The sequence below is a fragment of the Salvelinus namaycush genome, chromosome 14 (assembly GCF_016432855.1).
Source record: "Salvelinus namaycush isolate Seneca chromosome 14, SaNama_1.0, whole genome shotgun sequence".
Lineage (NCBI taxonomy): Eukaryota > Metazoa > Chordata > Actinopteri > Salmoniformes > Salmonidae > Salvelinus > Salvelinus namaycush.
This window is the reverse complement of record NC_052320.1, coordinates 39,880,783-39,890,013: the sequence shown is the minus strand read 5'-3', so window position 1 is coordinate 39,890,013 and position 9,231 is coordinate 39,880,783.

Below are 9,231 nucleotides of genomic sequence, written 5' to 3'. Positions count from 1 at the left end.
GCTGCCTTCAACACAGTGACCCATCAGATCCTCCTCTCCACCCTCTCAGGGCTCCTACCAGGTAGCGTGGAGAGTATCTGTGTCTGCACCACGTGTTCTCACTACTGGTGTCCCCCATGGCTCGGTTCTAGGCCCTCTCCTCTTTTCTCTTTACACCAAGTCACTCCGCTCCGTCATATCCTCTCATGGTCTCTCCTATCTTACTATGCAAATGACACTCAACTACTTTTCTCATTCCCCCCTTTTGACACAGAGGTGGTGACACCCATCTCTACATACCTGCCAGATATCTCAGCTTGAATATCGGCCCACGTCTCAAGCTCAACCTTGACCAGATGGAGCTGCTCTTCCTGCCAGGGAAGGCCTGCCCGCTCCAAGACCTCTCCATCATGGTCGACAACTCCACGGTGTCCCCCTCCCAGAGTGTGAAGAACCTTGGCGTGACCCTGGACAAACATCAAAGTGACTCGCTTCTACAGGTTCATGCTCTACAACATGTGTAGAGTACAACTTTTCCTCAAACAGGAAGTGGCGCAAGTCCTAATCCAGACATTTGTCATATCCCGTCTGGACTGCTGCAACTCTCTGTTTGCTGGGCTCCCCACTTGTGCCATCAAACCCCTGAAACATTCAGAACGCCACAGCCTGTCTGGTGTTCAACCTTCAACCTTCCCCGCTCCTCCATACACTCCATTGGCTTCCAGTCATAAAATCACATCTACTACAAGACCATGGCGCTTGCATATGGAGCAGCAAGAGGAACTGCCCCTCCCTACCTTCAGGCTATGCTCAAACCCTACATCCCAACATGAGCTCTCCATTCTGCCACCTCTGGTCTCTTGGCCATCCCACCCCTACGGGAGATCAGCTCCCGCTCAGCCCAGTCAAAGCTCACTCCAATGGTGGAACCAACGTCCCCCTGATGCTAGGACAGCAGAGTCCTTCTAAAATGTCTGAAACCCTACATCTTCAAAGAGTATCTTAAATGAGACATCTGTCTTATTTCCCTTAGCAAAACAATTTATAAGAGCGTCGGCTAAATTACTAAAATGTAAAAATGTAAATTCAACATTGAAATGGAATTGATCCCAAGCCTGTAGGTCACTACTTGAAAAGACGCCCCACTTTGAAGGCAGATCTCAATCTAACTTCCTAATTTAGAAACATAGACAGTCAAAGAGAAAGTGTACAGCCAAGACACACCTGGCTCATATGCTGTTGGTAAAATGTAGTGGGATATTTCCCAGAGGTGAGTTGAAACGGGATTGAAAAGGATAATGGGAGTTGGACATTATACTGTGTTGACGCTCACAGTGAATCACTCAAAAAGTATTAACGATACAGATTCAGTGAATCAACACACCTGCTGTTTCCAGTATTTGTCCACAGTAATTGAAGTCCTTCAGGTTGGTTTACTTTTCACTATCCAGCAAGCAAAATATCACGCACGTGTGTGCTTAGTGTTAGTGTGCAGAACATGATGGAGCACAAACGCAAACACACGGGCACACACGGGCACACACACACACTGGTGACGCTCGTTGAGTTTGGTACAGCTCTGGAGTTATCCTCTCCGGTGTTGGAGAAGGTTGCCCAGCAACAGTTCTGGCATGGTTTCTGCCCTCACAGTTTGGGCTCCCAGCATCATCTATACATATCTATCCATATCCTCCTCTGATCTATCCATCCCTATCCTGTTCTGAACCACAACGGCTCAATAGAACACAGCAGGGGCATTGAGCAGCAGAGGAGGAACCAATGAATTCCAATAGGATCAATACAGTTAGTTCTGCAGTATCAATATGTTAGTTCTATGTCTAAAAACGGACCAGCTCCCTCACTGGATGTAGTTGTACTGACCTATTCTTATGTTCTGGCAACATGATCAAACTAACATAATGCACATTCTTCTATATCACGACCATACTGTTTCAGCTTAGGGAGTGTGGGGTTTTAACATATAGTAGTTTGCTGCATGCAAATAACATACTGTTTGTTTTGCGTCCTTCAGTTGTTGCCATATAGAGTAAATAAATGAAAAGGCACATGGTTGGGAAAACAATAGCCTTGAGCACTGAGGGAAGGAATTGTGGTGAGGGTATGAGAGGGAAGAAGGAGATGCTGTGAGTTTAGAAAAAAATATGCAAAAATGAAAATAGGTGGATTGGGAGAAAGAGAGAATGGAGGAACGGGAATGTGAGAGAGAAATTAAATGTGGGAGAGAAAGGAATGTGGGAGAGAAAGAGGAGGAGAAATAAAGGACAGAGAGTGGGTCAGAGAGAGTCAGAGTGAGGAAGAAAGAGGCAGAGAGAGAGAGAGAGTGAGTGAGTGAGTGAGTGAGTGAGTGAGTGAGTGAGTGAGTGAGTGAGTGAGTGAGTGAGTGAGTGAGTGAGTGAGTGAGTGAGTGAGTGAGTGAGTGAGTGAGTGAGTGAGTGAGTGAGTGAGTGAGTGAGTGAGTGAGTGAGTGAGTGAGTGAGTGAGTGAGTGAGTGAGTGAGTGAGTGAGTGAGAGAAAGAGAGAGAGAGTGAAAGACTCATTCAGCTCAAGGGTGAGAGATCCAGGCTGCTGAGATTATTTTATTAACGTAATCTGTCTGCCAGACTTGTCCTCAGATCCCCAAAGTCTCCTGTCTTCCTGGAAGAGAGAGAGAGAGAGAGAGAGAGAGAGAGAGAGAGAGAGAGAGAGAGAGAGAGAGAGAGAGAGAGAGAGAGAGAGAGAGAGAGAGAGAGAGAGAGAGAGCAAACAGAGCGAGGTCAAATGAAGGAAAGAACGAGTGAATGAGGGAAGGGGGTCACCTTGATGTGTCCGCTCTGACACAGTGACACTGCTGGAGAGACCCACTCATCACGCAGGTAATTAACCACAACAGAAGGGGCTCCACGGATGCTGCCAACACCCCCATCAACACCCACACAACTAGGCCACACACGACGAGTAGGAGGGGTCTTGGTGGAGGGTGGAGAGTGGAGGGGGTGTCAAGGTACTTCTGTACATTTCTCTGCATGTTAAAGACGTTTTTTCTGTTTCATAATAGATAAAAATATACCACGGCAGAAGTGTCAAGGTCCGCAGCACTGCTGGTTTTCATCAGTCCTCTCCTCCTCGCTCAGGGACCGATCCAGTCCTGTGATTCAAAATAACTCAATCAACTACCAGTGACAAATGAAAATCTGGGACTTGAAGGCTCATATTTGAAAACCCACCATAGCCATTTGAGAGTGAAACTGCTTATTCCATAGCCTTTCTGTGCTCCACACAAATGACAGATCCACCCCTCCTCCCCGGTGGTCCTAATGCATCATCATTAATGCTGTGATCCTCGATCTGTGTCTCCGATTGTGGGAGCAAATGTCATCACTCCAGACTGGATCCTGCCCACTGGCGTTTCTACTACTACATCAACAATCTACTGTACTACACCATCATATTACAGACATATCAGTACTGTTCCTTATTCGGGTTAGGAAATGGAGAAAGAGAGAGATAGGATGAGGAAAAATAAAACTAAATATAGAGGGATAAAAAGAGAGAGAGGGAGGAGGTGTGAGGTGGGGTAGAGATAGAAATATAAGGCTTTAAAAGGAAATTGAGTCCATCAAGCATTTTTGTGCAACGAATCTCCCCTCAATCTAATGCACAGTCCAGGGTGGCAGGAATAGTGTCAGTGCAGCATGCAAGAGGATCTCGTTTAATACCATTGAGATGATGGATACACAGAGGCAGGCGAAAAGGGGAAAAACTGTCTATTAAGCATTTCTGGGGCTGAAGAAATAGGAATTTCTAGTGTTGTAAATGAAGAGGTATGGAGAACAGTGGCTGTAGATTAGCTCAACATCCATAAGGATATGGTAATAACCACTGAGCTGATGAACACAGGAGTACTGGGGGTGATTAATGTGCTAGATTTCTACAAGGAACATCTAAATCACTATGAGGGACACCTTCAGCCTGCACACACACATGCATAGGAGGAGAACACACACACACACACATGCATACATGCACGCTTGCATATACACAAATATGCGCACACAGTCACACTCACGCACACACCAGTGCTGTAGTACTCGAGACCCCATATTGGTACATTTGTACTCGATCTCAGACAGTGAGGACTTTTTCCCGAGACCAGCAGAGAAAAAAAGTCATAATTATCAGCTTCCATTCAGTCAGCACATATAACCGCTTCGCCACAAATATATACACTCCTTTCTTGAAACATGAATATCTTGGCAGCCTTCAAATCTATTATAGACATGTTTGCGCAGTGGCGAATTTATAGGCCTTCAGTGTGTGACAGGTTCGTGATTCTGAAAGGATCACTCATGTAGGAGAGTGCACTTTTTAAAACACGAAGGGCCAGTGGTGTAGTCGAGGGTATACGCAGGTATAAACCGTATACACTTTTTTTTGTCAGTGGGCATTGCTTGTACTCACTTCTTAATTCCTACGGATGTGTATCAAAGTAGTGTAGTGGAGGTATACGATTTATCAATGATGTATTACGATAGAGAAATCATGCAAAAAGTAGCCTACACAATCGCAAAGCACGTGAAACATATTCACAGGCGCGCCACACACATAGTTTAGCTTCAGCGTAATATAATCTGCAGGGCAGCAAGAATGTACAGCTCTCAACTGGTTTTGGCATGGAGCATCTCACAGAATAATAACATCGGTAGCTGCCAGGGTAGGAAAGACGTTTAAATGTATGATATCTACCAGTAAATGCTAACATAGGCAACAAAAAGTATGCAAACCAGGTATTGAAAAAGGTTAGTCCGAAGTGTTGGGGAGCGAGTGTAACGGTTGTTCTCCTCCTCGTCTGAGGAGGAGCAGGGATCGGACCAAAACGCAGCTTTTGTGGAATACATAATGAATTTATTTAAACAAGACGAACACGAAGCACACTTGATAAATTACAAAATAACAAAAAACGACGTAGACCGACCTGGACATGAGAACTTACATAACACGAAGAACGCACGAACAGGAACAGACTAAACAAACGAAACAGTCCCGTGTGGTACATACACAGACACGGAAGGCAAAATAAAGGAAATAAGGTCAGGAACGTGACAGTACCCCCCCCCCCCCCCCCCCCCCAAGGTGCGGACTCCGGCCGCAAAACCTGGACCTATAGGGGGCATCTGTCCACGGTGGCGGCTCTGGCTCTGGACGTTGTCCCCACCCCACCATAATCAATCCCCGCTTCCGTGGCCTCCTCCTAACGGCCACCCTCCATATTAACCCCACTGGATTAAGGGGCAGCACCGGACTAAGGGGCAGCACCGGACTAAGGGGCAGCACCGGACTGAGGGACAACACCGGACTGAGGGGCAGCACCGGACTGAGGGGCAGCACCGGACTGAGGGGCAGCACCGGACTCTGGGGCAGCACCGGACTGAGGGGCATCACCGGACTGAGGGGCAGCACCGGACTGAGGGGCAGCTCTGGACTGAGGGGCAGCTCCGGACTGGCTGACGGCTCTGGCAGGTCATGACTGGCTGACGGCTCTGGCTGGTCATGGCTGGCCGACGGCTCTGGCTGGTCATGGCTGGCCGACGGCACTGGCAGGTCATGGCTGGCCGACGGCTCTGGCTGGTCATGGCTGGCTGACGGCTCTGGCTGGTCATGGCTGGCTGACGGCTCTTGCTGGTCATGTCTGGCGGGAGGCTCTGGCTGGTCATGTCTGGCTGACGGCTCTGGCTGGTCATGTCTGGCGGGCGGCTCTGGCTGCTCCTGTCTGGCGGGTGGCTCTGGCTGCTCCTGTCTGGCGGGCGGCTCTGGCTGCTCCTGTCTGGCGGGCGGCTCTGGCTTCTCCTGTCTGGCGGGCGGCTCTAGCGGCTCCTGTCTGGCGGGCGGCTCTAGCGGCTCCTGTCTGACGGACGGCTCTAGCGGCTCCTGACTGACGGACGGCTCTAGCGGCTCAGGACAGACGGGCGGCTTTGAAGGCTCAGGACAGACGGGCAGTTCAGGCGGCTCTGGGCAGACGGGCAGTGCAGGCGGCTCTGGGCAGACGGGCAGTACAGGCGGCACTGGGCAGACGGGCACACCTGTAGGGAGGAGACGGAGAGACAGCCTGGTGCGTGGGGCTGCCACAGGACCCACCAGGCTGGAGAGACCTACAGGAGGCTTGATGTTAAGAGGAGGCACCTGAAGGACCGGGCTGTAGGGGAGCACTGGAGCTCTGGTGTGCAGCCTTGGCACCACTCCCCCAGGCTGGAATACTACTCCAGCCCGGGCCCTCCAGAGTGCAGGCACAGGTTGACCCGGGCTGTGGCTGAGCACTGGAGATCTAGTGCCTACTACGCGCACCTCTCCCTTAGGCTCCACTCCCACATTTGCCCGGTACGAGCTGAGCGTAGGCATAGGACGCACTGCACCCTCCCAGCGCCCCGGAGACACAGCACGCAGAGCCGGCACAGGATACCCTGGACCGAAACTGCGTACCGGAGACCAGACGCGCTGAGCAGGCACAATACGCCCCAGCTGGATGCCCACACTCACATGACACTTTCGGGGGGCTGCCTTATAGCGCACCGGGCTATGGGCACGCACTCGCGACACCGTGCGCTTAACCGCATAACACGGTGCCTGACCAGTAACGCGTTGCTTATGATAAGCACGAGGAGTGCGCTCAGGTCTGCTACCTGGCTTAGCCACACTCCTCTCTAGCCCCCCCCCCAAAAAAATTCTGGGGCTGCCTCTCGTACCTGTCGAGCTGCCGTGCTGCCTCCTCATATCGCCGCCGCTCAGCTTTCGCTTCCTCCAGCTCAGCTTTGGGGCGGCGATATTCCCCAGCCTGTGCCCAGGGTCCTTCTCCGTTCAAAATCTCCTCTCATGTCCAGGAGTCCTGGGATTTCTGCCGCTGCTTTCTCCCACGCTGCTTGGTCCTTGGTTGGTGGGTGATTCTGTAACGGTTGTTCTCCTCCTCGTCTGAGGAGGAGCAGGGATCGGACCAAAACGCCGCTTTTGTGGAATACATAATGAATTTATTTAAACAAGACGAACACAAAGCACACTTGATAAATTACAAAATAACAAAAACGACGTAGACCGATCTGGACATGAGAACTTACATAACACGAAGAACGCACGAACAGGAGCAGACTAAACAAACGAAACAGTCCCGTGTGGTACATACACAGACATGGAAGACAAAATAAAGGAAATAAGGTCAGGAACGTGACAGCGAGACCCTGACAGGCCCACACAATCAGATTGATGTGGTTTAAGCATCGTTGTGGACTTAAACCATCACATTTGAGTCTTTTTTCTATTAAAAAAATAATGATTTTGAGAGTGAAAATGTGAAAAATCTATAGGAAAACAGGATTTTTCACACAAAGTGCATTTCCTTCACTGGGATGGCTAACAACAGCATGTGCTGTATCAGGTGTTATCAAAGAGGATGTTGTTGCTAATTTGTTAGCTTCTCCCTTTTCAAGAATAACTTTCAACAAGAAGCTACGTTTCAAATGATCATCATCATTTATTGCAGTGCAATACAAAAGACTGTTGCACTCACCAAAAGATAATCACTTGAAACGTTAGCAACTACACATCCTCTTTGGTAACACCTGCTGCAGCCGCTGTAAACTAGCCAACAGCAAAAGCTAGCTAGCTAGACCATATGAAAACTCCTGCTCACTATTGCGCAGTGACCTGTTGACCTTCAAGAAGGCACAAGTTTCCAATACATTTTGGTAAAAACGGTCCCACTCATCAAGTACAAATGTGATTGGTTTATTCCACTGTCTCTCCAAAATGTTGCCCTAATACAGTTGAATGGCATATGCCTTTATCTAGCTTCTGATGGCCGAGCCAATGGTTGACTTAGCTAGCTAGATTTATCTTCACAGAGACCAGCAAAGAAAATCCAGATTATATATATATTTTTCTCTTGTGTTAACCTTTCTAACAAAAACGGAAGAGATTACATCAGAACACCCCCTCTGGTCTTGGACTTGAATCGGTCTCGCTTTAGGTGGTCTCGAACCCAACACTGACACACACACACACACACACACACACACACACAATCATTAATCAACCTGATATATGTTACTGATATATTCTACTGTTGTGAGGCAGAACCTAATGTGTGTTGGCCCTGGTCTTGTCTCAGCAGGACTGTTGTGAGAACATTTAACATGGGGTTACTGGCGACTAGGGTCGTACGATACAGTGCAGGCCAATGGCACAGACAACCTACACTTAAAACAATCCCATTGCAATAGGAAAAACAAGTGATTTATTATCAGATTAGAGAGAGAGAGATGCTGTCTTGGATTATATGTCCCTCAGTGAGACAAATGAACAAATAAACAGTAGTGCTGTGGCCTTGATCAATGTTTCAGTGTGTGACCTGCCTGGCCTCAGTGATCCTACTCCATGTCTGTCCTGAGAGGCATGGATCTGAGAAAGTAGTTATAGCTCTGTTAGCTGATATGCTGCTGCAGAGAATAATCCCCACTGAGCTATTGACACAGAGCTCTCTGTGGGGGGGCTGGGAGTGCTCTGGAGGACAGGAGGGGAGAGGAAAGAGTTGTGGAGGGGAGCGTGGGAGGACAGGAGGGGAGAGGAGAGTGGGAGGACAGGAGGGGAAACAGGGATGCAAGAAGGGGAGAGTGGAGGCAAGGAAGGGAGAGGAGGAGGCAAGGAAGGAGGTCCAGAGGGGGTATTGAGGGTCTGGGATGACAAAAGACAGAAATCCTAGCAGGCACCCAGTTCCCAGAATGACCAATTTGAAGGTTTGTTAGTCTCAGGATAGAGATGGATTGTGGGAGGAGGAACAGTGGATCTGTTCAGTGACTGCAGTATCACAGCTACATTTACTTCAGAGGCATTTTGTAAGTGATAAAGATGGATGTAGAGAGAGAGAGAGAGAGAGAGAGAGAGAGAGAGAGAGAGAGAGAGAGAGAGAGAGCATTTGTACCTGCGCTGTGATTGTTTTGGGGAACAATAGTTGATGCTTCTGCATGGAAATGTATGTTTCCTGTCTTCTCACTCTTCTTCTATGGCAGATTACCAACTGCTGTGTCTACAAAGAACTCCCTGACCAGTGTCTCGGGTTGCCATGGTGATATGACTGCTTCTGTTGAGTAGCTCTGAGACTGAGGGTGAGACATAATAACGGTTATTTGAGTGAGTGGGACGGTTCAATAACTAATTGTTACTTCTTTTATCCACCTTCCCTCCTGCAACTTTGATCAATTTTTTCTCCAT